At 41.7% G+C, this 17,012-nt stretch overlaps 1 protein-coding gene across 1 annotated transcript in view; it reads left to right on the top strand.

The window, feature by feature from the left end:
- Positions 1–17,012, top strand: part of LOC124788347 (luciferin sulfotransferase-like) — a 379,183-nt gene that overhangs the window by 168,323 nt on the left and 193,848 nt on the right. The gene's annotated exons all lie outside the window — the stretch shown is intronic.

The following is a 17,012-nucleotide window of genomic DNA, read 5'->3' as shown; positions in this document are numbered from 1 at the left end:
ATACCAGCGTCGTTGCACAATCGACGCTCCGAAAGGAGCATTCTGCCACTCGAAAGGCTGCTATTTGATTGATTTTAAACACGTTTATTTGGTTGCAGGAGGTACGAGTGCATCTCTGTGTCATGGTTACCTATTTTCATATTTCTCAAATATTTGTCCATATATTTCATCAGCGTCTCTTGCGGACTTCGCCCTGCGATTTCATTTGAATTCTGCAGGAACTTGTTATTTTTCCAATTACTGAATGTCAAAAAATGGTTCAAATGGCTCTGAGCACTATGGGACTCAACATCTGAGGTCATCAGTCCCCTAGAACTTAGAACTACTTAAACCTAACTAACCTAAGGACATCACAAACATCCACGCCCGAGGCAGGATTCGAACCTGTGACCGCAGCGGTCGCGCGGTTCCAGACTGAAGCGCCTAGAACCGCTCGGCCAGCTACTGAATGTCGTTTCGAGGAAAAGGACTGTTGCTACAATTGTCTTATTCACAGCTATTTTTCACCCTGCGACTCCAGACAGGATGTGAGATGTGCCTGTGGTACTGATCAGTGTGGGAATATATTTGGTCCCGAGACACGATGTGGAGTGATCTTGTTCTCCAAGGGTAGATGATTATGTATTGTTCCCATGTGCCTTCCAGAAGGATTAGATCACCCATGAAATGCCACGAAAACATTCCCCAGACCATAACGCTCCTACGATTGTTGCAGACTGCTTTGTTTCAGACGCTTCACGCCGATGCAGCTGAAATGGGCATCTGCCACCACTCACTGGACGTCAATTTACGGTATTGACGTTCAAATATCAGCATTTGTCGCCGATGGACAGCAGTCGGAATCGGTGCACAAAAGGCGACTGGTAGGGTGATCCATACGCAGCAACGTTGTCTGAATAGTAGTTGAGGAGGCATTATCGGTAGCGCCTTGCTTCATGTGGGCCTTACGTGGACGTTAGAGCACTACTGTAGCCTCGACGCAGTTTTCGGATAGCGCCATTTTACCATGCCCGCCAGGTGTATTTCAACCATGGCGGCACCCGATTGGTTTACTAACTTACCTTTTTAGAGATGTTTCCACACTTCCTCTGACTAGGATATCAGATAAATTGCCCCGTTTTCACATTACAAAGATGACTGCATTGTTTTCCGCGTTCCCCTGACACGCTTTACATACCCTTCAATGCAAGTGCTACCGCCTGCCGCCTTTCAATTCTTATTACACATTGCAGATTGACGTCCAACATAGTCGGTGGTGACATTAATGTGGGTGGGTCATGTGAATAATGTTATGTTTGCCCGTGCGAATATTGTAAAGTGGGCTCCAGCTCTAAAGAGCAGATTGCGAAGCGTCGTGATCACCAGTGAGAGCGCCTGATGGTATCAGACAGCCGGTGGCCGGTGACAGCCGTCTGCTGCATAGAGAGGAAACTCTGAAGCAGAAACTATTCTGACCAGGACAGTCTGCCGCCATATCTTGCGCGCAGATATTTTTGGAAGGTTTTGCTGGTACTGACGAGTTAGAAACTTAAATAAATTATGTTTTCGGTTACATCCGACTGATATTTTTAATAGACGAAATACAGTTTTTTAAAAAAATTAAGCAAGTTGCGAGCTCTAAGTTTCGTCTGATTTCTGTATCAGCCGATCGTCAACAAGTCTTTTATTCCAGTTCTATTTTCGTGGGTCTCGCCAGATTCACATGCACTGATGGAAAAAGTCGCAGCACCAAGAGGGAGTTATGCGAGATAAACGAAAGTTGGTAGGGTGTTCCTAAATCTGAAAGCTGATGCCTATTCAAATTTTGCCCCAGTCCCATAATAATGGCATTAGTAACGACACTAGGAAGATGCAAATAAGGTTTGCTTGACATGTCGTAACCACCTTTGAGATTGGTCTTGGTGAACTGATATTGATCAAGAATGACTTTAAGGCGACAAAGAAGCCACTATCAACCTCATTGAGCTTGAATGGGGTCGTGTAATACGTCTAAGAGAAGCCCAACGTTCCTTCTGCGACAGTGCAGAAAGACTTGGCAGGGATGTAGCCACTGTAAGTGATGCTGGCAGCGGTGGACACTAGAACATAGGATGCAAGAAGAGCGGATTCCATTCGACAAAGTGGCACTACCGAGAGAGAAGACCATCGTGATTAACGCATGGCTCTGGCGGATCGTGCTGTGCATCTTGAGCAGAAATTTGAGCAGCAGTTGACACCACTGTAAAACAACGAACTGTTACTAAGGACAGCTCCGAGCCACGCGCCTGTATCTTGCATTCCACTCACCCCAAACCACCGCCATTTGTGACTGCAGTGTTGTCAAATGAGAGCTCATTGGAGGAGAGGGTGGAGGTCTGTTGTGTTCTCTGACGAAAGCTGCTTCTGCCTCGGTGCCAATGGTGGCCGTGTGTTGGCCACAAGATGGCCCGCAACCAACCTTTCTGCGTGCTAGACACAATGGACCTACACCCGTTACTGCGGTCTGAGTTGCGATAACGTATAACAGCAGAAGTACACGCACCCTGACTCAAAACTTGTATGTCATGAACAGCATTCCAGGGGGTGTTGCCCAACAGGATAATGTCCGCCCACATAACGCTGTTATAATCCAATATGCTCTACAGAGTGTCGACATGTCGCCTCGGACGCTCAACCACTAGATCTGTCTACGATCGAGCATATGTGGGACTCATCGGACGTAAACTCTGGCGTCATCCGCTAACAGCATTAACCGTCCGTCTACTGACTAACCAAGCGCAACAGGAATCAAACTCCATCTCACAAACTGTCATCCAGCAACTGCACAACAAATGTATGCACATTTGCATGCTTTAATACAACATTCTAGCTGTTACACCGGTTATTAACGTACCAGAATTTCACATTTACAATGCCTTATCTCGTGCTTACATTAACCTGTGCTCTTGAAATTTTAATCATTAAATGTGTTATCTACACAAACGCATTCCCTAAATTTCATTACTATGGATGAATTATATTTTAGTGTTGCATCTTTTTTAACATCGAAGGACATCATTCATCTCTACCAAAATAAAAAGAGGAAAACCGGGCGCCACCATTGGTTCCAATACCATTCAAACACGATGTCTGTCGCTGCCTACAGGGGTGAAATAGGTTTAGCTTCAAATGAAAGAGACGGAGAAAATGAAAACTCGGAATACTACAAACGAACTTAAGGTTTTATGTCAATATTGAAAAATGAGACATAAAAATAATAATTATCCTTTGCTTCGAGAAAAATGAGACATAAAAATAATACACTGCTGGCCATTAAAATTGCTACATCACGACGATGACGTGCTACAGACGCGAAATTTAACCGACATGAAGAAGATGCGGTGATATGCAAATGATTAGCTTTCCAGAGCATTCACATAAGGTTGGCGCCGGTGGCGACACCTACAACGTGCTGACATGAGGAAAGTTTCCAGCCGATTTCTCATACACAAACAGCAGTTGACCGGCGTTGCCTGGTGAAACGTTGTTGTGATGCCTCGTATAAGGAGGAGAAATGCGTACCATCACGTTACCGACTTTGATAAAGGTCGGATTGTAGCCTATCGCGATTGCGAATTATCGTATCGCGACATTGCTGCTCGCGTTGGTCGAGATCCAATGACTGTTAGCAGAATATGGAATTGGTGGGTTCAGGAGGGTAATACTGAACGCCGTCCTGGATCCCAACGGCCTCGTATCGCTAGCAGTCGAGATGACAGGCATCTTATCCGCATGGCTGTAACGGATCGTGAAGCCACGTCTCGATCCCTGAGTCAACAATTCGGGACGTTTGCAAGACAACAACCATCTGCACGAACAGTTCGACGACGTTGGCAGCAGCATGGACTATCAGCTCGGAGATCATGGCTGCGATTACCCTCGACGCTGCATCACAGGCAGGAGCGCCTGCGATGGTGTACTCATCGACGAACCTGGGTGCACAAATGGCAAAACGTCATTTTTTCGGATGAATCCAGGTTCTGTTTACATCATCATGATGGTCCCATCCGCGTTTGGTGACGTCGCGATGAATGCACATCGCGAGCGTGTATTCGTCATCGCCATACTGGCGTCTCACCCGGCGTGATGGTATGGGGTGCCATTGATTACACGTCTCGGTCACCTCTTTTTCGCATTGACAGCGCTTTGAACAGTGGACGTTACATTTCAGATGTGTTACGACCCGTGGCTCTACCCTTCATTCGATCCCTGCAAAACCCTACATTTCAGCAGGATAATGCACGACCGCATGTTGCAGGTCCTGTACGGGCCTTTCTGGGCACAGAAAATGTTAGACTGCTGTCCTATCCAGCACATTCACCAGATATCTCACCAATTGGAAAAGTCTGGTCAATGGTGGCCAGACAACTGGCTCGTCACAGTACGCCAGTCACTACTCTTGATGAACTTTGGTATCGTCTTGAAGCTGCATGGGCAGCTGTACCTCTACACGCCACCCAAGCTCTGTTTGACTCAATGCCCAGGCGTATCAAGGCCGTTATTATGGCCAGAGGTGGTTGTTCTCGGTACTGATTTCTCAGGATCTGTGCACCCAAATTGCGTGATAATGTAATCACGTGTCAGTTGTAGTATAATATATTTGTCCAATGAATACCCATTTATCATCTGCATTTCCTTTTGGTGTAGCAATTTTAATGGCCAGTAGTGTACGTTACACACCACCGTGTTAACGCTACAACTGGGAGCCCGCTAGTGGTAGAAGGTGCAACTTGAAGCGGGGAAGTCGATCGACTAATAAGCCTGACATGTAATTCCTCAACCGATATTGAGAAGAGAATAAAAAAATCGAAGGCCTTACTCTTCAGTACACCCTCGTTTCACAAAATTTTAGCATTTTTCGTGAGAAATTGAGAATATAGTCTGACTTGAGTCGCTTAGTACAAGACTGTACAGCTAAGGTGTGAAATTAAGTGTTTGGTTCCGCTTATTACATAAAGTATGATCGTATCAAAAAAATGGTTCAAATGGCTCTGAGCACTATGCGACTTAACTTCTGAGGTCATCAGTCGCCTAGAACTTACAACTATTTAAACCTAACTAACCTAAGAACATCACACACATCCATGCCCGAGGCAGGATTCGAACCTGCGACCGTAGCGGTCGCTCGGTTCCAGACTGTAGCGCCTAGATCCGCACGGCCACTGCGGCCGGCTATGGTCGTATCCGTATTTTATGTGCAGTGGGTAAATATTGCATAGAATACTATACAGCACTATAATCAGACAAAATAATTTACACAGAATACTGAGTTTTGTCTCTGCAGAGAATTTTTTTTTTGTATTGAATTATTTTATCTTGTTCTTTATCTTTCAGTAGATGATGGGAAGGATTACAAAGTTTGCAAAGCAGTTTTGTTAAGTTAAAAGTACTTTTCTTTCGCAAATCTGTATCATAAACGACATGGATTTTGCTAACACAGCTATTACAGTAGTGCGAATGATTACATTAGGGCAGAGTCGTCCACGGCGGTCCACACCGCACGTGAGCACGACGTGCGGGCCGAGGCGCGGCCAGTCTCGGCTTTCTTCGATGGTTCTCGGAAGTACTCGGTACAGAGCGACATTTCATTCGACACTGCGGAGCGGCGGCTGCTTCCAGTTCGGCAGCATCGTGGTGCCAGCGCCGTCTACATGTTGCTACTTGTTTGTGGTATTAAAGACGTTCGCAGGTCTAGTGGCTGATTTCACAAGAAGAGGCAGTCTAGTGATCTACCGTCATTAACCTTTAAAAATGAATGGGAGCGACAGAAGGGTAACAATTCTCAATACCTAATAACCGATATACAGTCGCGTAATCGACGCATAAACGACACTACAAGGCAGTGAAGAAATAATTTAAACGTTTAGTTCACGATCAAAGAGCAAAATAACTACGACGACCTACAGACGGGATTCGTTGCCAGGCATAGGGCACGTAATGAAACTGTTGGTACGAATACATAATTTTCTGATGTTGTACGAATTGTTCGCTGTTAGTTGCAACAGTTTTCGATGGAACTGAGCGAAGAGTGTGGAGACTTTGTACGTTACTGTAAGGTACGTTGGCTAAATCAAGAGACATGCCTGAAACGATTTTTCGATTTTAAACATCCTTTTGTTGAATTTGTGAAGGAAAAAAGAGAACAGTAATTTAAATTAGAACGTCTGGAATGGATTGCAGTACCCCAAATTTTAAGTGGACTTGACTGCACACTGCCCGACGAAAGATATCGCAAGGCGAGAAACAACTTATTTCTGATTTGATGACAATGCATTTAAAAAGAAAATTGCATTGTGTAAGGAACACATTCAGACATAAACATCGTCCATATCCCTGAACTATTTGGCGTTAAAGAAAACGCAAAGTCAGAAGAATTCATTTCGGCCACGAAAAAATTACAAGGATACTTACCTCAACGTTTTGAGGACATTGTCAATCTTACACCTGTTTCGAGTCATTTACGAGACTTGTAACCTCCCCCTCACTTATCGACCTTAATGACAGTAAAAATTAAACAGTGTGTACCTAATGGAAATTTGGGAACAGCAATCGTCACCGAAGTTAATCTGTCGGTAAAGAGGGAGGAAAGGTTTACATCTAAATGGAAAGAAAATTGCAAATGAAACTAGTGGAAATTAATTTTGAAAAGGGGTAAAGTTAATAAAGCAAGGAAATGTGCGGTCGTTACGTTAACAATTAACTGGCGTTAATAAGATATTTGAGATTTGGGGAAAATTACGGTCGCCAGTCCTATGGACAACTACTATAATAACTGAAAAAGAAAGGTTATTGCACATATAATTAGCACTAAAAGCGTGGCAACTGAAGGTTGACACGTGTTGTGTGAGACCTGACAGTTTGTCAGAAGTAATAAATTTCGCAGCCCTCTGACTTAATTTAGCAAAAGAATTAATAAAACCGGAAAATTGAAAGTTAATTTAGTGACTGAAATTAATAGAGAGCTTTGCTTCTGAAGCACTACGAAATTAAAGCTACTTGAAGCTACGCAATTTAGAAATAAGAGATTTAACTTTGAACTTGAATTAAATGATTCGGAACAATTAACAATAGCAAAATTTAGTACGTGCCAAGCTGAGCTGCGGTCACAGGTAAGCTAAAATATGGTAACAAAGCTCGCACTCTTAATTTGTGCTTGTGTAATCTAAATATTGTAGCCAGCTATGAATACCTTAACTGAACTTTGAAATTAAAGCAATGAAATCGAATGATGCTGGCGTTTGAATTTCAGCGACACTCGGGTTCATTCCGGAAAAGGAAGGGACCCCTCTTGGTAATGCAATTGGGACAATGAGCAACAAAGATTCACGCTAAGTTGCTGTAATTTTGTGAGGCAAATGGAACAATTTTAAAAGCTGAGGTCTGTCATACAGTTCTAAAACTTTACGTGCTTCCAGTCTTCCTTGTTGGTTGATTGATGGTCTGAAGTCGTCGGTCGAGGAGGTGACGACAATCGCTCATTGTCGGCCGTCGCTGTTGCAGAAGCTGGATGTTGGCGCGCCATCTTGTCGACACGGTCTCCAGCGAAATGGGCTCTTGATGTGTGCCAGCTAACGCTTCCCATCCGCGACACCATGTCAGAAACTAACATAGCAAGTCGAGCGTAATTACATGCTGCCAAACCCCGAAAGCGCGGCAACTCGCGGGAGCGTCACACAACACACCTGCTCCACATCCCTACTCCCGCCAGACTCTCCTCTGCCCGCGCTCCACGCGGCCGAGTTCACACTACCATAGATCCTAAACACTTTGGTTCCCCACACGACCTATCGATGTATTCGTTCGATAGCATAGTTTTCCCTAGGCAAGACCCAGCGCAAAAATACAAATAGTATTTACAAAACAAACCAATCGTACATCGACATAAATGCATAAATACATATATACAAATAGTAAAACCATTACAATATATAAAGACACAGAAATGTCATATCTTCAGGTAACAAAATAAGGAAAAAAATTATAGTACAATAGATGTAAATAGGAGGATATGCATTTCCGGCATTACAGACTGTTTGCTTTTTCAGTTGAAGACACCCCTTTGCATGTGCAGATGGAACAGATTGATTTGCCGTATAATTCGCATTTCAGACAGGAATACTTTTACTACAAACTACAGGAGGTCTACATTGTTTTCCTCGAGAAGAGTTTCCATGTGCCCATCGTGAGACTCTTGATGTGGTAAAATATTTCGATCAAAATATGTCTGTGAAAGGGTTTTCTCAATTATGAAACTAAATAATTCACGATTACATGGCAACCCTAGTGCGAAACTGAGTGAAATTATCTGTGTCTGTCCGTATGCCGACAATATGTACCAAATACAAATGAAATGGGGTCTTCAGCGCACCAAAAATAATTAAATACCACCGAAAATTTGTTTTGTTTGTGATCTATATTGTTGAGAACTATGAAATATGAAATAAAGTCATGTGCAGTGCGACTGTGTTGCCATTTAAACATGGTGCTGTGGCAGTTTCCACCACATCCCTCTCCTCATGCTCTGAGACTGCAAGGGGGTGGGGGCGCGGGAGGGGGCGATGGAGGAAGTTTGCAGCCAGGTGGGAGAACAATGGCACGCGAGTGAGACCGCTGCTCGTGTGCTCAAGTCTTGGCCGTCACTGCATTAGATGATTAGGCATTATGAAGTTCCGCGATGACCGTGTTTTATTGTGTTATTAAAAAATAAAACCAGTATATCAGATTATCAGTACCTAAAATATTTTGTACCTCAAAATTAGTGAACCCAATTAATTTGTCACAGCTGTAATTTTAATGCTTTGTAAGTTACTGAGTGCTAAATTCAGGTAGTTTATTCTGGCCTTTGTGGATTAATACAGACTAATGCCATCACAAAGAATGTTTGGTAACGGAACGACATAAATGTCCATTGATAACAGCATACTGCTCGTATGTTTATTTAAAAAAGAGGTTCATTTAAGATAATATCTTTCCAAGTGCAGACATCATGTTGAAAAGTACGTGTCACTGTATGTATGAAACCGACGTTCTGGCCACAGTAGCAGTGGTCTTACTCTGGGTTTACTGGAGTTATTAAAACGATCCAATCTTCAAAGCGAGTAGTTGTGATTTTAATACCATGGGGTAGCGAAAAGTTGTACTTTTAATACCAATGGGGCATCTTACTTTGTCGAATATATCGGTGTGCCAAGAACAATTCATAAACCACGCAGTTGCGACCTATTAGAAGAGATCAGTCTCGTTTGATGACGATGTGCATTTTCTCCTTACATATTAAGCAGAGTTTCTTGTTCTGCTTAGTTTTATACCTTCAACTAAATGTCCACACTATCTCACCATGGAAATGCTTCATTCAGAGTTTCCATTATATACAACTGCTTTATTCTTGACATATTCAACCAAATATTACAGATTTTCACATTCCGTTACAAGACTGCTCTCACTAATACACAGAAATACATTCTCATTGATCACAACTTTTAAGTAATATATAATGTTTGAGGGTCAGTAATACAAAAAATGTCTCGCATTATAAATGGCGACAGGTGACAGAAACTTCCTCTACTCCACAATGCAGAGAGGCTGTAAATGTAACCGTAGCATGTCTCCTGGAAAATATATTATTTCAGAACAAACTGTATAGTTACTTTGAGTGCAAACGAAAAGTTTACCGATTCTTAGGCTAGTGGACCATATTAAAACATGTATGGACGAGGACAAAATACAGAAATCTAGAACTGGAACATATTACTGAGACGATTTCTACAACAGAGCGTAAACCGTCACCTAACTCTTATCGTCCATGCAATTGTCTGCCTTCTACTTCGTCAGGTAAAATACGTTGACTAACGAAATGCGTATTGTGTGGGTATGTGATCAAGAGGAAAGTATTGCTACGTTACCATCAAGAATAAGAGGAAATGTAGTTGTCGATTTTAATAACTGTGTTGTATCCTCCACAGGTAAACATTTTGTCTAGGTTGTGACATCACAAATACATCTGATAGGAAAGCAGGAAGGAAATTCGCAAATATGTGAGCGACAATTTAAAGGCATCCGAAGACTAAACGAGGAAACATACGCGACTGAATTTTATTAAGAGGTTGGGTATCTTGCATCATTATATGGCAGTGAATCTCAGAACGTTTCTAAATAAAAAGCGTTATCTTCAGGCAGTCTGAAAGAGATTTTTCAAAGGGGTAAGAGACGCAGAAGATTTAAGGAATTTTAAAGATAGCATGAATTGAATAATTTTAGATTTGAGAGTAAAATCCATGGAAAGAGTCCAAAAAGGGAGTGAACCATGAAGAGAATGAGAAGTCAATGGTTGCATCTTAGAAGCACAAGAAATAAATGTGAAGAGAGGAGTCAAAGAAGTCCGAGGATGAAATGATTATTATATCACGGAAATAATTAGTACTAGAAGTTTGTAACAGGAAGAAAAAGCTCGAACAGTGCTGAATCCTCCATCGCAAGAATACCGTAGAAAATCATAGAACGGAAAATCCCACAGCCCTGTCAAATTTACTCTATAGAATGATGGTTACACGCACATAATTCGAGCAGCCCAACAGAGACGGTGTCACCAAACATTGGAACGTCCCCTTTGAACAATTATACATGACTGTGCTTAAACTGACACACAATATTTTTTTTTTAGCGCAACGCAATCTGACTTTCAATAATCCCCACAAAAGAATGGCCCTGACTAACATTAATCTATACCATTCACAAATCACTTACCTCACCAAAAATCTTCGTTACTCGAACTACTGCAATACAGCGAGCGCCACTACTGCCAGCTAAATAAAAGATTCAAACTACGGAAGGCACTAACTACTGATAGGCATAGATAGCAAATGAAAGATTTTAATAGAGAACAAACAATGTATTTACCTTAATAGTGTTGAAAAATCATAATATACATAGCAGTTCATGACATCCAGTCTTACAAATTTCAAAATTCCGCCATTTCTCTCCCAACATCCACCACTGCTGATGGCTCACCTCCAACTGCGCAACGCTACGCGCTGTTCACATCCAGCTGCCCAACACTACAATGGCAGATATTCCAACAACAATGCAAATCAGCCACAGACTGCACACAGCACATACAGAGCGCTACGTGGCGTTACCAATATAAAAACTTAAACAGCCTACTTACATAGTGCCCATGTTCCCCACAAAAAATTTTACAAATTGTTTTGGGCAGTGGCCAATACAGATATGAAAAAATTTTTCATAATTACAGTAACAAAGAAATGAAATGCACACACTTACTGATACAATGTTGGTCAAATGCTAAAATTTTCTCACAGTCCATAAAGACAGTCCTGATCCTTCATCACAGTAAAACTGCCGCTTCTTTTCTCAAAGTCTGAGCAGTAAAAGACAATGTACATGGAAGTAGTGGATTTCCATGCAGTCTTGAAGAAGTAGTGTTGTCCTTCCAACAGAAAGACAGTGCTGACTCTTGACATGCTGACAGGTAATGAGCCACAACAGAGCATTCGACGTTTTGAAGAATATTGGTAGGTAGGTCATCACAGAGCAGACCCACTGTAGTCCTGGTAGAGATTGCCAGCAGCCATCTGCTGCGACTGTGCAGGTGCACAATCACCATCGAAGAGTCTTGCGGAGAATATAGCAAGTCCATAAACCACCACTTGTGCACTCACACAGTTTTTGGAATTGTCCTTAGAACCAGCAATGCTGTTATCCAGTCCCTTGCTGAATTATTAACACATGTGCAAACACTAACAGTCCCTACTTCTCATATATTGTCCATATATTATGACCAACAGAAACGTGTGCAGTGAAATGTAACTTACAAGTTACTTAATTTGATGAACTGGTGTCAATTACAATTTTATATCATAAGAATACAATTACGAAGGTACAAAATACATCATTAAAGAACATAACAATACAGATAACATTTGTAGTACAGGCTTTACAAAAGAATCGAAATAACATATATATCAGTGTTACAGGAATAATGACATAAGTTCATACATAAAAGATCAGAATAACTTTTGAAACATCAACTTCACACATGAGCATTAAAACAAAACAGAATAAATAATGTCTAAACATCTTTACAAAGTAAATAACATATTATTAGAAAAATTCTACAACGTAACTCATATCAGCTAAACACATAAAGACAGGAAAAACAGAAATATACAAGAGTACACAAACACATAGCAGAATAACACAAGAGGAAAGGGCAGGGTTTGTTTTCATTGTAACATTTGGTACTGTAGTCCAACCTAAAACTTCATTCCATAGATCTTTCGTCTTATTTCAACATTTGTTTCCACCAAAAAAATCCTATCCAAGCATGCTTTCTGTATTTATATGTTCACATATTTCTTACCTCATTATTTATTTTCCATTATCTTACCTATTATTTATTTCCAAGAAAATCCTACCTAAACCTGTTGTCCCTAAACTCTGCTTTTTTGCTCATATCCTCTTTCAAAATACTTTTTTTGGCCAAACCATTTTCTTATAGCTTCTCAATGCATTTCTCCCAATTCATCACAACTCGTTCTCTCATATAGCCTACCCAATCTTAAGCTAACTTAAATCTACTGAGCTCAGATGCTAAACTAAGGAACGAGGCAATGCAGCAGCACAAAACAGTTAACACAAACAGCAATGATAAAAAAATGCAAATTGGCAAAGCAAGCAGCAATAATACAACTAATATAAGGCTATGAGCAGCAAACAAGAAAAATAAATCAGTAGTAAAACTGGCTTAACAGAGTAATGTAAAGTGAAATTTAGTAGCACTATGCCTGGCAAACAGCAGCAGCAAATGCAAGAACTTATATCTAAACATGACATAGCTCAAGCAGAAAGAATATTACAGTAAAAATGGCCATGTTTAATACCTATGTCACATCTTAACACTAGAGTGATGCATCACTGTAACTTGCTCTAGCAGATAAGTTACCAAATCGTAAAAAAATTATTTATGCAATTCCTGTGAAGGGAAATGTCTATTTATGTGCCCTCGTTTTCTTGGAAGTAGATCATAAATTTATAATTGACTGGGTCTGTAGGAATAAAATAACTATATTAGTACATCTATTAAATTTTATTTTAACGAATGCTGCAGTGCAGCTAGAAACTAGATATTAAAAAAAATGAGTAAATAAATACATAAAGCTAGCCATATGGCATTTCTTTCAACTAGCAAGACAATAGCTGTGAAATTTTCTCATCGTTTCATTAGGCATTTTAGTAAATATCATAAATTAAGAGCTCCACAGTGTAATCATATATTTTCAAGTTTGAGCGTGTCGTATTTGCGATGCTTTCTACAAAGGACTGTCAATAGCGATGATAATGGCCCCCTTTTTTTCATGTGCCTCTGAAAGGCACACACAGATGGCTTTTTTCCAGGCGATTGTCGCACAGCTGGGTGCCCACGACGCATTACGTGCAGGTGGTCACTTAACTTTCTTACCGAAATATTTACGACACCAGTTTGCACTACAGTCTCATATACAAATAAAATTTCAAAAGTTGAGAAATTACAGTAGAAAATTGTAGAAACAAAATCCTATAAATATAACAGTGTCCAAAAAATTTTCGACAGCATTGTAATACATTCACGCATGTACACACATTTCATAATTCTTAAAGTACGATTCTTGGTTTCCAACATCCTTTTTCAATATCAGAGACCCTAACCACTGTTCATTACTCCTTACTTTATTACACATATACATATTCCTCGACACTTCTTCAATATTTCATCATGATAAATATGTAGTATAATCAAATTCCTCATATAGCATCAGCTTATTCTATGTAAGTAGGCTGTTTAAGTTTTTATATTGGTAACGCCACGTAGCGCTCTGTATGTGCTGTGTGCAGTCTGTGGCTGGTTTGCATTGTTGTTGGAATATCTGCCATTGTAGTGTTGGGCAGCTGGATGTGAACAACGTGTAGCGTTGCGCAGTTGGAGATGAGCCGCCAGCAGTGGTGGATGTGGGGAGAGAGATGGTGGAGTTTTGAAATTTGTAAGACTGGATGTCATGAGCTGCTATGAATATTATGGTTTTTCAACACTATTAAGGTAAATACATTGTTTGTTTTCTATTAAAATCTTTCATTTGCTATCTATGCCTATCAGTAGCTAGTGCCTTCCGTAGTTTGAATCTTTTATTTAGCTGGCAGTAGTGGCGCTCGCTGTATTGCAGTAGTTCGAGTAACGAAGATTTTTGGTGAGGTAAGTGATTTGTGAATGGTATAGATTAATGTTAGTCAGGGCCATTCTTTTGTGGGGATTATTGAAAGTCAGATTGCGTTGCGCTAAAAATAAATATTGTGTGTCAGTTTAAGCACAGTCATGTATAACTGTTCAAAGGGTACGTTCCAACATGTTCTCCGTTTGGTTTCCTAGAACCGAACAAAAGAGCGGTACAAAAATTGGACGTGGAACGGTATTAAGAAACAAACCCGGGCCAGAGCCTCAGCAGTCTCGTACACTGTCATGAACGCAATGAAAAATGTCGTGAGCCGCCAGGACATGATGCAAGTTTTTTAGTAGGACGCCACTTCGGCTCTGCGCTATGGGAACACTGACAGTACTTGTGCCTGGCGGGCCGTTTGTATTTGATCACGCAACGACTTGATTGGCTAACTTCAATGCTAATTAATTAGGAAACGGCGCAAGGTATCGAAATTTTTAAGAATTATTTCTCAGCGTAACCTCCCCTGCAACACCCTTACGACCTTTGCATACTGTTTATGGAGGTATGTGACATTAGATGCCGAAGCACAGATCATGTAATTCGCGTAAATAACGGACCGCTGATTTGCGTACGTGGTGATCTCACCTGACAGCGACCCAGATGGATTCTATAGGACCAACATCAGGTGGATACCGTCACCGAGACGTCAACGTGAGTACACTATACTGCTCCTCAAACCATTGTGTCTCGATTCTGGTTTCGAGACACGAACAGTTATGACATCTCCGTCGGGGAAGACATCAAGCATGAAGGGATGCAGGTTGCTCGCAGCTATCCGCGTCTCTTCGATTACTACGAGAGGTACCATGCAAGAATGTCTCCCATAGCATGATACTGTTCCCACCAACCTGCGTCCGTGACGCGCTTCACGTTTCGAACCGCCGTTCAACTCGATGACAGCGTTTGTGGAGACAACTATAGGCCTAGTATAGCAAAAAAGTGATTCACCCGAAGATCCGAGACGTTTCCATTAATCGACGGTCGAATATCGATGGCCCCGCGCACACTGCAATCGTAATTGTCGATGTCGTTGGGTCAACACGTAAACACGTAGGCGTGGTCTGCTGCGGAGCTCTATATTCAACAATGTATAATTAACGGGGTACTGCGAAACACTTGTGGGTGCACCATCATTGTGCTCTTTCGGCAGAGATGACACAGATCACCATCTGTGTTACAGACATGCCTTCGAACTCCCTGTTCTGTGAAGAGTCGTGGGCGTCCACCATTTAGCGCCTAGTGGTAGTTTCACTCTCCTTCTACCTACTTTCGGTAGATGCTCACGACAGTCATCGCCATTTTCGAGATACTCGTTCACAGGTTTTACGTAATAATAATCTGACCTTTCTCAAAGTCGCTTATCTCAATGAATATCCCTATTTGCATCCTATATCTTCGCTAGGGTAATTCCCCGTCCGTGTCCGCTCCGCTTGTATACGAGTATTTTTGTTACCAGGTCACACGCCCGTAACGCCACCTGGCGTCATTCAGCGTCGCGGTCGACACTGGTCTTAATGTTCTGGCTTATCAGTGTACGTGTGGAACAGGAATTCAAGGAAATTTTATTGTTACAGTGATCTCCAAGAACATCGACGATAGACAAAACTATTGCTAGAGGACAGTGATAATTTCATTTGTCAACAAAATGGTGCTCCATTGCACTTCCATAACGATGTTCGTGCATCAGCTGGCAGTTTATTATTGATGCAATGTCCCCCACTTTCTCTGGAACTCACACTGTGTGATTTTTGCCTTTGGGGTTACATCAAATACAGGGCGACAATTAACTAAAAAACGCAAATTAGTTACAAAACTACGCTGTGCACACACTTTATTCGACATGTACACGTCACTACGGATATTCGAATTTAGGTTATGACATGTTCGACATGCCTGCCATCATTTGCGATGATGTGGCGTAGACGAATAACAAAATTATACATGACGCGCTGAAGTGTCGGAAAATCGATGCTGTCGATGACCTCCTGAATGGCTGTTTTCAGCTCATAAATGGTTTTGGGATTATTTCTGTACACCTTGTCTTTAATGTAGCCGCACAAAAAGGAGTTACATGTGTTCAGATACGGAGAATATGGCGGCCAATCGATGACCATGCCAGTGGCCTCTGGGTATCCCAGAGCCAGAATGCCGTCTCCAAAGTGCTCGTCCAGGACATCAAACACCCTCCTGCTTCTATGGGGTCGAGCTACATCTTGCATGAACCACATCTTGTCTAAATCAGTGTCACTTTAGAAAAAGGCGATGAAATCACCTTAGAAAACCTTCACGTACCGTTCGGTAATCACAGTGCCATCCCTGAATATCGCACCAATTATTCCATGACTGAGCATTGCACACCACACCGTCACCCGTTGAGGGTGAAGACACTACTCGATCGCGAATTGCAAATTCTCAGACTCCCAAATGCGCCAATTTTGCTTATTGACGAACCGATCCAAATGGCGTCGCTAAGCCAAACCATATATGCGCATACTAATTCCCAGCATGTCCCGCGGCCAACCATGCAGTTTGAACATTCTAACGCAAACAGTTCAAACGTTATAACGATTTTATTTCATATAGTTCAATAATTGTCACCCTGTACATTGTTTTCGCTACAGCACTTCCCCACAACATCGCTCACTAATGAGAACGTATCAGGGAAGCTATGACTGACATCAATGCAGACGCTGTAGGGCGGGTGTGAACCGATCTGGGCTATAG

The sequence above is a fragment of the Schistocerca piceifrons genome, chromosome 3 (assembly GCF_021461385.2).
Source record: "Schistocerca piceifrons isolate TAMUIC-IGC-003096 chromosome 3, iqSchPice1.1, whole genome shotgun sequence".
Lineage (NCBI taxonomy): Eukaryota > Metazoa > Arthropoda > Insecta > Orthoptera > Acrididae > Schistocerca > Schistocerca piceifrons.
The sequence above is the reverse complement of the archived record's forward strand: the minus strand, read 5'-3'. Positions and strand labels throughout refer to the sequence as shown.